Genomic DNA, 12295 nt, shown 5'->3' with positions numbered 1-12295 from the left:
GTGTGTGCTCTGGAGACGCGTCTCTGACCTCCTCGGTTCGCGGGGCGCTACGGTCGCGGAGGCTCGTGGTAGGGAGATCGCGGTCCCACGAGTGGGGGACTCGCGTCTAGAGGCGGAGAGCGCGCGGTCCAGCGAGTGGGGACTCGCGGCTCGTGGAGGGGCTAGCGGCGTATGCCGCTGACCGAACGCATCTTACTTAGTGTAACTTAGATCTAGGAATTCTTATATATGCGTCATGATATGGTATGTCTGTCCTAGCTTAGAAGTAATATATAGGTTCTAGCAGATCCTGTTCCCGGAATTGAAAAAGGCCCCATTCAGGTGATGGGCTGCGGCTACGTCTTCCTGCAGGACGGAATCCTCGGTGCAAGGGAGAAAGGGCTGCCCGTCCTTGGTGCGGGCGAGACAGGTATACTCGGTGGTGCGAGTGAGACACTGGTGCCCGGTATGAGCGAGACAGGTATACTCGGCGGTGCGAGTGAGGCAGCCGAACTCGGTGTGAGTGAGCGCGTGCAGGTATGCGCGCGCGAACACTTCCAGTTGCTGGTCCTGCAGGCGAGTTAGGCTGCTTGCATGCGTCCAGGGGTTGATGCTTGGGGGAGCGAAGAGGTTCCTTTCCAGGAAATTACGTTTCCAGATATCTCTGTATCCAAGCTATAGAGTACTAATGCCCCTTAAAACACCATATCGCATCTCATTTCCATGTTTCGTGATAAGATATAATATTCATTGTTGAGTGTTATCTACACCTCGCATTCACTTCAAATGAATGTAAATGCGACACTTCCTTACTAGGAAATAGCGTCTCTAGATGTATCGTCTATGTATCGTAGAAATAGAGTTCTAAAGCTTCTTAAAACGCGATATCGCATCTCATTTCTATGATTCATGATAAGATGTAATATTCATTGCGAAGTGTCATGTATACCTCGCATACACTTCAAATGAATGTAAATGCGACATTTCCTTGCTAGGAAATAGCGTTTGCAAATGTCGACGTATTGTAGCAATAGAAATCTAATGCTACTTAAATCGCGATATCACATCTCATTTCTATGTTTCGTGATAAGATATAATATTCATTACGGAGTGCCATGTATACCTCGTATTCCGTTCAAAAGAATGTAAATGCGACACTTCCTTGCTAGGAAATAGCGTTTGCAGATGTCTACGTATCGAAGCAATAGAGTACTAATGCTTCATAAAGCGCGATATCGCATCTCATTTCAATGTTTCAAGATAAGATACAATTTTCATTGCGGAGTGTCATGTATACCTCGTATTCACATCTAGAGAATGTAAAAGCGACACTTCCTTGCTAGGAAATAGCGTCTCCAGATACCTACGTATCGTAGCAATAGAGTTCTAATGCTTCTTATAACGTGATATCGCATCTCATTTCTATGATTCATGATAAGATGTAATATTCATTGCGAAGTGTCATGTATACATCGTATTCACTTCAAATGAATGTAAAGGCGACACATCCTTGCTAGGAAATAGCGTTTGCACATGTCTACGTATCCAAGCAATAGAGTTCTAATGCTTCTTAAAACGCGATATCGCATCTCATTTCTATGTTTCATGATTAGATATAATATTCATTGTGCAATGTTATGTATACCCCGCATACACTTCAAAAGAATGTAAATGCGACACTTCCTTGCTAGGAAATAGCGTCGGGAGATGTCTACGTATCGAAGCAATAGAGATCTAATGCATCCTAAAACGCGATATCGCATCTCACTACTATGTTTCATGATAAGATATAATATTCATTGCGAAGTGTCATGTATGCCTCGTATTCACTTCAAAAGAATGTAAATGCGACACTTCCTTCCTAGGAAATAGCGTTTGCAGATGTCTACGTATCGTAGCAATAGATTTCTAATGCTACTGAAATCGCGACATCGCATCTCATTTCTATGTTTCGTGATAAGGTATAATATTCATGGGAAGTGTCATGTATACCTCGTATTCACTTCAAAAGAAAGTAAATGCGGCGTTTCCGTCCTAGGAAATAGCGTTGGCAGATGTCTACTTATTGTAGCAATAGATATCTAATGCTACCTAAATAGCGATATCGCATTTCCTTTCTATGTTTCGTGATAAGATATAGTATTCATTGCGAAGTGTCATGTATACCTCGAATTCACTTCAAAGAATGTAAATGCGACTATTCCTTGCTAGGAAATAGCGTTTGCAAATGTCGACGTATTGTAGCAATAGAGATCTAATGCTACTTAAATCGCGATATCACATCTCATTTCTATGTTTCGTGATAAGATATAATATTCATTGCGAAGTCTCATGTATACCTCGTATTCACATGAAAATAATGTAAATGCGTCTATTCCGTGCTAGGAAATAGCGTTTGCAGATGTCTATGTATCGTAGCAATAGGGTCCTAATGCTTCTTAAAACGAGATGTCGCATTTCATTTCTATGTTTCATGACAAGATATAATATTCATTGCGAAGTGTTATGCATACCTCGTACTCACTTCAAAAGAATGTAAATGCAACACTTGCTTGCTAGCAAATAGCGTATTCAGATGTCTACGTATCGTAGCAATAGAGTTCTAATGCTTCTTAAATCGCGATATCGCATCTCATTTCTATGTTTCGCGATAAGATGTAATATTCATTGCGTAGTGTCATGTATACCTCGTATTCCGTTCAAAAGAATGTAAATGCGACACTTCCTTGCTAGGAAATAGCGTATCCAGATGTCTCCGCATCGTGGCAATAGGGTTCTAAGGCTTCTTATATCGCGATATCGCATCTCATTTCTATGTTTCGTGATAAGATATAATGTTCATTGCGAAGTGTTATGTATACCTCGTATTCACTTCAAAAGAAAGGACGTGCGACGTTTCCATCCTAGGAAATAGCGTTTGCAGATGTCTATGTATCGTAGTGAAGCGGCATGCTTCATGTAGCTATAGAATAAAGGAGGATGAAAGAAAGAAAGGAAAAGAGAGGGGAAGAACGTTTCGTCCTGGGCCTGCTAGTGGACTCATCGGTAAGGCTTCCTAGCAGACCCTGCCTTAGACGCTGGTATATTAGGGACAGTTCAGAACTTCTATATAATGGAAAAGAGAGGCTAGCGAGTACTTTCAAGAAATTGTAGGCTCTGCTGTCCCTCTAGTGGCGATAGTCGAAAGGCCGCCACAGTAGCAATAGAGTCCTAATGCTTCTTAAATCGAGATGTCGCATCTCATTTCGATGTTTCATTATAAGATGCAATATTCATTGCGAAGTGTCATGTATACCTCGTATTCACTACAAAAGAATGAAAATGCGACACTTCCTTCATATTAAATAGCGTTTGTGCAGATGTCTCCGTATCGAAGCAATAGAGTTCTAATGCTTCTTAAATCCCGATATCGCATTTCGTTTCTATGTTTCGTGATAAGTATATAATATTCATTGCGAAGTGTCATGTATACCTCGTATTCACAACTGAAGAATGTAAACGCGACACTCCCATGCTAGGGAATAGCGTTTGCAGATTTCTACGTACCGGGGCAATAGAGTTCTAATGTTTCTTAAAACACGATATCGCATCTCATTTCTATGTTTCGTGATAAGATATAATATTCATTGCGAAGTGTCATGTATACCCGTATTCACTTCAAAAGAATGTAAATGCGACTATTGCTTGCTAAGAAATAGCGTTTGCAGATGTCCACGTATCGTAGCAATAGAGGTCTAATGCTACTTAAATGGCGATATCGCATCTCATCTATATATTTCGTGATAAGATATAATATTTATTGCGAAGTGTCATGTATACATCGGATTCACTTCAAAAGAATGTAAATGCGACGTTTCCATCCTAGGAAATAGCGTTCGCAGATGTCTACGTATCGTAGCAATAGAGTCCTAATGCTTCTTAAAACGAGATGTCTCATTTCATTTCTATGTTTCGTGATAAGATATAATATTCATTCCGAATTGTCATGTATACCTCCAATTCACTCCAAACGAATGTAAGTGCGCATCTTCCATGCTAGGAAATAGCGTCTGCAGATGTCTACGTATCGTAGCAATAGATTTCTAATACTACTTAAATCGCGATATCGCATCTCATTTCTATGTTTCGTGATAAGATATAATATTCATTGCGAAGTGTCATGTACACCTCGTATTCACTTCAAAAGAATGTAAATGCGACACTTTCTTGCTAGGAAATAGCGTTTCCAGATATACACGTATCGTAGCAATAGAGATCAAATGCTTCTTAAAACGCGATATCGCATCTCCTTTCTATGTTTCATGATAGGATATAATATTCATTGCGAAGTGTCACTTATACCTCGCATACACCTCAAGTGAATGTAAAAGCGACACTTCCATGATAGGAAATAGCGTTTGCAGGGGTCTACGTATCGTAGCAATAGAGTGTTCTAATGCTTCTCAAAATGCGATATCGAATCTCGTTTCTACGTTTCATGATAAGATATAATATTCATTGCAAAGTGACATGTATACCTCGTATTCACATCAAAAGAATGTAAATGCGACACTTTCTTACTAGGAAATATCGTTTGCAGATGTCTACGTATCGATACAATAGAGTTCTAATGCGTATTAAAACGCGGTATCGCATCTCATTTCTATGTTTCATGATAAGACATAGTATTCAATGCGAAGTGTCCTGTATACATCGTACTCACTTCAAAAGAATGTAAATGCGACACTTTCTTGCTAGGAAATAGCGCTTGCAGAAGTCTACGTATCGTAGCAATAGAGTTCTAATGCGTCTCAAAACGAGATGTCGCATCTCATTTCTATGTTTCATGATAAGATATTATAGTCATTACGAAGTGTCATGTATACCTCGTATTCACATCAAATGAATGTAAATGCGACACTTCCTTGCTAGGAAATAGCGTTTGCAGATGTCTTCGTATCGTAGCAATAGAGTTCTAATGCTTCTTAGATCGCAATATCGCATCTCATTTCTATGTCTCTTGATAAGATATAATATTCATTGCGAAGTGTCATGTATACCTCCTATTCACTTCAAAGGAGTGTAAATGCGACACGTCCTTGCCAAGAAATAGCGTTTGCAGATGTCTACGTATCGAAGCAACAGGTTTCTAATACTACTTAAATCGCGATATTGCATCTCATTTATATGTTTCGTGATAAGATATAATATTCATTGCGAAGTGTCATGTATACATCTCATACACTTCAAATGAATGTAAATGCGACATTTCCTTGCTAGGAAATAGCGTTTGCAGATGTCTATGTATCGAAGCAATAGGGTTCTAATGCTTCCTAAAACGGGATATCGCATCTCATTTCTATGATTCATGATAAGATATAATGTTCATTGCAAAATGTCATGTATACCTCGCATTTACTTCAAAGGAATGTAAATGGAACACTTCCTCGCTAGGAAATAGCGTTTGCAGATGTCTCCGCATCGGGGCAATAGGGTTCTAATGCTCCTTCTAACGCGATATCGCATCTCACTTCTATGTTTCATGATAAGATATAATGTTCACTGCGAAGGGTCATGTATACCTCCTATTCACTTCAAAAGAGTGTAAATGTGACACTTCCTTGCCAGGAAATAGCGCTTGCAGATGTCTACGTATCGAAGAAACAGATTTCTAATTCTACTTAAATCGCGGTATTGCATCTCATTTATATGTTTCGTGATAAGATATAATATTCATTGCGAAGTGTCATGTATACCTCTCATGCACTTCAAATGAATGTAAATGCGACACTTTCTTGCTTGGAAATAGCGTTTGCAGATCTGTACGTATTGAGGAATCAGAGTTCTAATGCTTCCTAAAACGGTATATCGCACCTCATTTCTGTGTTCCATGATAAGATATAATGTTCACTCCGAAGTGTCATGTATACCTCGCATACACTTCAAATGAATGTAAATGCGAGATTTCCTTGCTAGGAAATAGCGTTTGCAGATGTCTACGTATCGTAGCAAGGGAATTCTAATGCTTCTTAAATCGCGATATCGCATATCATTTCTATGTTTCATGATAAGATATAATATTCATTGTGAAGTGTTATGTATACCTCGAATTCACTTCAGAAGAATGTAAATGCGACATATCCTTGCTAGGAACTAGCGTTTGTAGGTGCCTACGTATCGAAACAATAGTGTTCTAATGCTTCTTAAATTGCGATATCGCATCTAATTTCTAAGTTTCATGATAAGATATAATATTCATTGTGCAGTGTTATGTATACCTCGTATTCACTTCAAAAGAATGTAAATGCGACACTTCCTTGCTAGGTAGTAGCGTTTGCAGATGTCTACAAATCGAAGCAATAGAGTTCTAATGCTTCTTAAATCGTCATATCGCAACTCATTTCTATGTTTCTTGATAAGATATAATATTCATTGCGAAGTGTCATGTATACCTCGTATTCCTTTCAAACGAATGTAAATGCGACACTTTCTTGCTAGGAAATAGCGTTTCCAGATATACACGTATCGTAGCAATAGAGATCAAATGCTTCTTAAAACGCGATATCGCATCTCCTTTCTATGTTTCATGATAGGATATAATATTCATTGCGAAGTGTCACTTATACCTCGCATACACCTCAAGTGAATGTAAAAGCGACACTTCCATGATAGGAAATAGCGTTTGCAGGGGTCTACGTATCGTAGCAATAGAGTGTTCTAATGCTTCTCAAAATGCGATATCGAATCTCGTTTCTACGTTTCATGATAAGATATAATATTCATTGCAAAGTGACATGTATACCTCGTATTCACATCAAAAGAATGTAAATGCGACACTTTCTTACTAGGAAATATCGTTTGCAGATGTCTACGTATCGATACAATAGAGTTCTAATGCGTATTAAAACGCGGTATCGCATCTCATTTCTATGTTTCATGATAAGACATAGTATTCAATGCGAAGTGTCCTGTATACATCGTACTCACTTCAAAAGAATGTAAATGCGACACTTTCTTGCTAGGAAATAGCGCTTGCAGAAGTCTACGTATCGTAGCAATAGAGTTCTAATGCGTCTCAAAACGAGATGTCGCATCTCATTTCTATGTTTCATGATAAGATATTATAGTCATTACGAAGTGTCATGTATACCTCGTATTCACATCAAATGAATGTAAATGCGACACTTCCTTGCTAGGAAATAGCGTTTGCAGATGTCTTCGTATCGTAGCAATAGAGTTCTAATGCTTCTTAGATCGCAATATCGCATCTCATTTCTATGTCTCTTGATAAGATATAATATTCATTGCGAAGTGTCATGTATACCTCCTATTCACTTCAAAGGAGTGTAAATGCGACACGTCCTTGCCAAGAAATAGCGTTTGCAGATGTCTACGTATCGAAGCAACAGGTTTCTAATACTACTTAAATCGCGATATTGCATCTCATTTATATGTTTCGTGATAAGATATAATATTCATTGCGAAGTGTCATGTATACATCTCATACACTTCAAATGAATGTAAATGCGACATTTCCTTGCTAGGAAATAGCGTTTGCAGATGTCTATGTATCGAAGCAATAGGGTTCTAATGCTTCCTAAAACGGGATATCGCATCTCATTTCTATGATTCATGATAAGATATAATGTTCATTGCAAAATGTCATGTATACCTCGCATTTACTTCAAAGGAATGTAAATGGAACACTTCCTCGCTAGGAAATAGCGTTTGCAGATGTCTCCGCATCGGGGCAATAGGGTTCTAATGCTCCTTCTAACGCGATATCGCATCTCACTTCTATGTTTCATGATAAGATATAATGTTCACTGCGAAGGGTCATGTATACCTCCTATTCACTTCAAAAGAGTGTAAATGTGACACTTCCTTGCCAGGAAATAGCGCTTGCAGATGTCTACGTATCGAAGAAACAGATTTCTAATTCTACTTAAATCGCGGTATTGCATCTCATTTATATGTTTCGTGATAAGATATAATATTCATTGCGAAGTGTCATGTATACCTCTCATGCACTTCAAATGAATGTAAATGCGACACTTTCTTGCTTGGAAATAGCGTTTGCAGATCTGTACGTATTGAGGAATCAGAGTTCTAATGCTTCCTAAAACGGTATATCGCACCTCATTTCTGTGTTCCATGATAAGATATAATGTTCACTCCGAAGTGTCATGTATACCTCGCATACACTTCAAATGAATGTAAATGCGAGATTTCCTTGCTAGGAAATAGCGTTTGCAGATGTCTACGTATCGTAGCAAGGGAATTCTAATGCTTCTTAAATCGCGATATCGCATATCATTTCTATGTTTCATGATAAGATATAATATTCATTGTGAAGTGTTATGTATACCTCGAATTCACTTCAGAAGAATGTAAATGCGACATATCCTTGCTAGGAACTAGCGTTTGTAGGTGCCTACGTATCGAAACAATAGTGTTCTAATGCTTCTTAAATTGCGATATCGCATCTAATTTCTAAGTTTCATGATAAGATATAATATTCATTGTGCAGTGTTATGTATACCTCGTATTCACTTCAAAAGAATGTAAATGCGACACTTCCTTGCTAGGTAGTAGCGTTTGCAGATGTCTACAAATCGAAGCAATAGAGTTCTAATGCTTCTTAAATCGTCATATCGCAACTCATTTCTATGTTTCTTGATAAGATATAATATTCATTGCGAAGTGTCATGTATACCTCGTATTCCTTTCAAACGAATGTAAATGCGACACTTCCTTGCAAGGAAGTAGCGTTTGCAGATGTCTACGTATCGAACCAATAGATTTCTAATACTTCTTAAATCGCCATATCGCATCTCATTTCTATGTTTCATGATAATATATAATATTCATTGTGGAGTGTTATGTATACCTCGTATTCACTTCAAAAGAACGTAAATGCGACACTTCCTTGCTTGGAAATAGCGTTTGCAGATGTCTACGTATCGAAGCAATAGATTTCTAAAGCTTGCTAATTCGCGATATCGCATCTCATATCTATGTTTGATGATATTATATAATATTCATTGCGAAGTGTCATGTTTACTTCGCATTCACTTCAAAAGAATGTAAATGCGACAATTCCTTCCTAGGAATTAGCGTTTGCAGATGTCTACGTATCGAAGCAACAGTGTTTTAATGCTTCTTAAAACGCGATATCGCATCTCATTTCTATGTTTGATGATAAGATATAATATTCATTGTGAAGTGTCACTTATACCTCGCATACACCTCAAATAAACGTAAATGTGACACTTTCCTGTTATAAAATATCGATTGCAGAAGTCTACGCATCGTAGCAATAGAGTTCTAACGTTTCTCAAAACGATATCGCATCCCATTTCTATGTTTCATGATAAGATATAATATCCATTGCGAAGTGTCATGTATACCTCGCATACACTTCAAAAGAAAGTAAATGCGAAAATTCCTTCCTGGAAATATCGTTTCCAGATGCCTACGTATCCAAACAATAAAGTTCTAATGCTTCTTAAAACGAGATGTGGCATCTCATTTCTGTGTTTCGTGATAAGATAAAATATTCATTGTGAAGTGTCATGTATACCTCGGATAAACTTCAAATGAATGTAAATGCGACACTTCCTTGCTAGGAAGTGGCGTTTGCAGGTGTCTAGGTTTCGATGCAATAGCGTTCTAATGCTTCTCAAAACGCGATATCGCATCCCATTTCTATGTTCCATGATAAGATACAATTTTCATTGCGAAGTGTCATGTATACCTCGCATCCACTGCAAATGAATGTAAATGCGACACTTGCTTTCTAGGAAATAGCGTTGCAGATGTCTACGTATCGTAGCATTAGAGCTCTAATGCTTCGCAAAACGCGATATCGCATCTCATTTCTATGTTCAATGATAGGATATAATATTCAATGCGAAGTGTCATGTATACCACACATCCACTTCAAATGAATGTAAATGCGACACTTCCTTGCTAGGAAATAGCGTTTGCAGATGTCTACGTATCGAAGCACTAGAATTCTAAGGCTTCTTAAAACGCGATATCGCATCTCAGTTCTATGTCTCACGAAAAGATATAATATTCATTGTGAAGTGTTATGTATTCCTCGTCTACAATTCAAATGAATGTAAATGCGACGCTTCCATTCTAGGAAATTGCGTTTCCAGCTGTCTACGTATCGAAGCAATAGAGTTCTAATGCTTCTTAAAACGCGATATCGCATCTCATTTCTATGTTTCGTGATAAGATATAATATTCATTGTGGAGTGTTATGTCTACCTTGTATTCACTTCAAATGAATGTAAATGCGACACTTGCTTTCTAGGAAATAGCGATTGCAGATGTCTACGTATCGTAGCATTACAGTTCTAATGCTTCTCAAAACGCGATATCGTGTCCCATTTCTATGTACCATGATAAGATATAATATTCTTTGCGATGTGTCATGTGTTCCTCGTTTTTACTTCAAAAGAATGTAAATGCGACACTTCCTTCCTAGGAAATCTTCCTTCCTAGCAATAGATTTCTAATGCTCCTCAAAACGCGATATCGCATCTGATTTCTATGTTTCATGATAAGATATAATATTCAATGCGAAGTTTTATGTATTCCACGTCTACACATCAAATGAATGTAAGTGTGACACTTCCTTTCTAGTAAATAGCGTTTGCAGATGTCTACGTATCGTAGCAATAGGTTTCTAATGCAACTCACAGCTCGATATCGCACCTGATTTTTCTGTTTCATGATAAGTGTCACTTCCGGGCGAACAAATTATTCGTATCCCAGGAGGCTGAATGACACAAGCCTTTTAGTCGCGAATTCGGTCCGGTATAAAACGCGTATGACCGGGTCCGTCAATTCTGGCAAGACGCGGGCACCGTAAACAATCGCGGACGCGTGTAAGGAGGGATTTTACTTACCTTTCGCTGATTTCCCTCTTCTGCTTTCAGATGTGGCGATCGTCGAAGGTCGTTCTCGAGGGAGGAGTCGGCGTACGGCTGGCTGGAATCGGCGTTGTGACGGTGGAAGCTGCGATGAATGTCGCCGTCCGTCGATGAACGAAGAATTCTGGTGTTTTACCAACGTATTCCGCACGAGATAATGGATTAAATTCTTCCTCCCTGCGCGAAGAGTTCGTTTATAAACACTCAAGTTGTTACGAACTTGGAAGAATTTGTATTAAAATAAAATTGAATTTAGAAATGGAGTTGGAATGAACTAGAACTTGATGTGGTAGAAAAATAATAAAGTATATTCTAAATCAAAGAGTACAAGAACAATTATTGCTAAGTATTAAGACTAGGTTAACTATGAATTAGGAATTAGAACAAAGACTTTAGAACTAGGAACCTCATCGAGGCTGCGCGACGGCCCTAAGGCGCGACTTGGAAGAGACTTGGAATTAGAAGTGCCCGAAGGCGAGATAGAACTGTACCGTACTGACGGTACTGACTGACTGTCTTTGACTGTCCGTCATGACTGTCTGTAATTGACTGTGTCTCCCAAGATGCGTCTGCGACCTCTTCGAATCTCGGAGCGCTTCGGTCGCGTGCGAACGTAGGTGGGAGTATGTGGACGCCGGAGTGGGGTCTGGGCGTTGCGTGGTGGGGCTAGCGGCGCGTGCCGCTGAGGCGGTCGCGATTTCGCGCGTCGCGTCTTACTTAATTAGCGCAACTTATGAATATAGAGGTACAAGTATGAAATTAGAAATTACGCCTTAAATGTAAAATGTGTGTTGTTTGTGACGTTATAAAGTTGTGTCGCGTAAATTCTATGAGCTAGGAATACAGAGCTTAGAAGGTAGGAGTATATATATGTTAATTAATAATCTTAGAAATAGTATTTTGGGCATGGCAGATCTGGGATGGTGAAATCGTAGAGTCCTTTGTACGGTGAGGGTTCCCGTCGTCGGATCTCGTAGAGGTTGATTCTCCTGGTACGTCCCTGGAGTGAGCGCGAGGTCGAGTTTCCCTGCAGGTAAGAGTGAGGCGGTGGGTGACTCCTTGAGTGGGAGCGAGACAGCGCACATGGTCCTTGGTGCGAGCGAGATGGCGCACGAGGTCCTCGGTGCGAGTGGGACAGAGTGTGTTGCCCTTGGAGCGAGAGAGGTGGCGAACACCTCTGCGGGTGCGAGTGAGACGGAGTGTAGGTCCCTTGGAGTGAGAGAGACGGCGAGCACCTCTGCGGGTGCGAGCGAGTCGATGGTCGTAGCCCTTGGCCTGAGTGAGACGGCGAGTTGTGCCTGGGTGTTGCCTGTGGTGCAGGCGCGTGAGGGTGGTTGCTGTGGTGCGTTGAGAGGGTGGCAGGCGGCACGCCTGGCGTCACATAAGATACA

Source organism: Xylocopa sonorina, chromosome 14, assembly GCF_050948175.1.
Source record: "Xylocopa sonorina isolate GNS202 chromosome 14, iyXylSono1_principal, whole genome shotgun sequence".
Taxonomy (NCBI): Eukaryota; Metazoa; Arthropoda; class Insecta; order Hymenoptera; family Apidae; genus Xylocopa; species Xylocopa sonorina.
Note: the sequence above shows the minus strand (reverse complement) of the source record.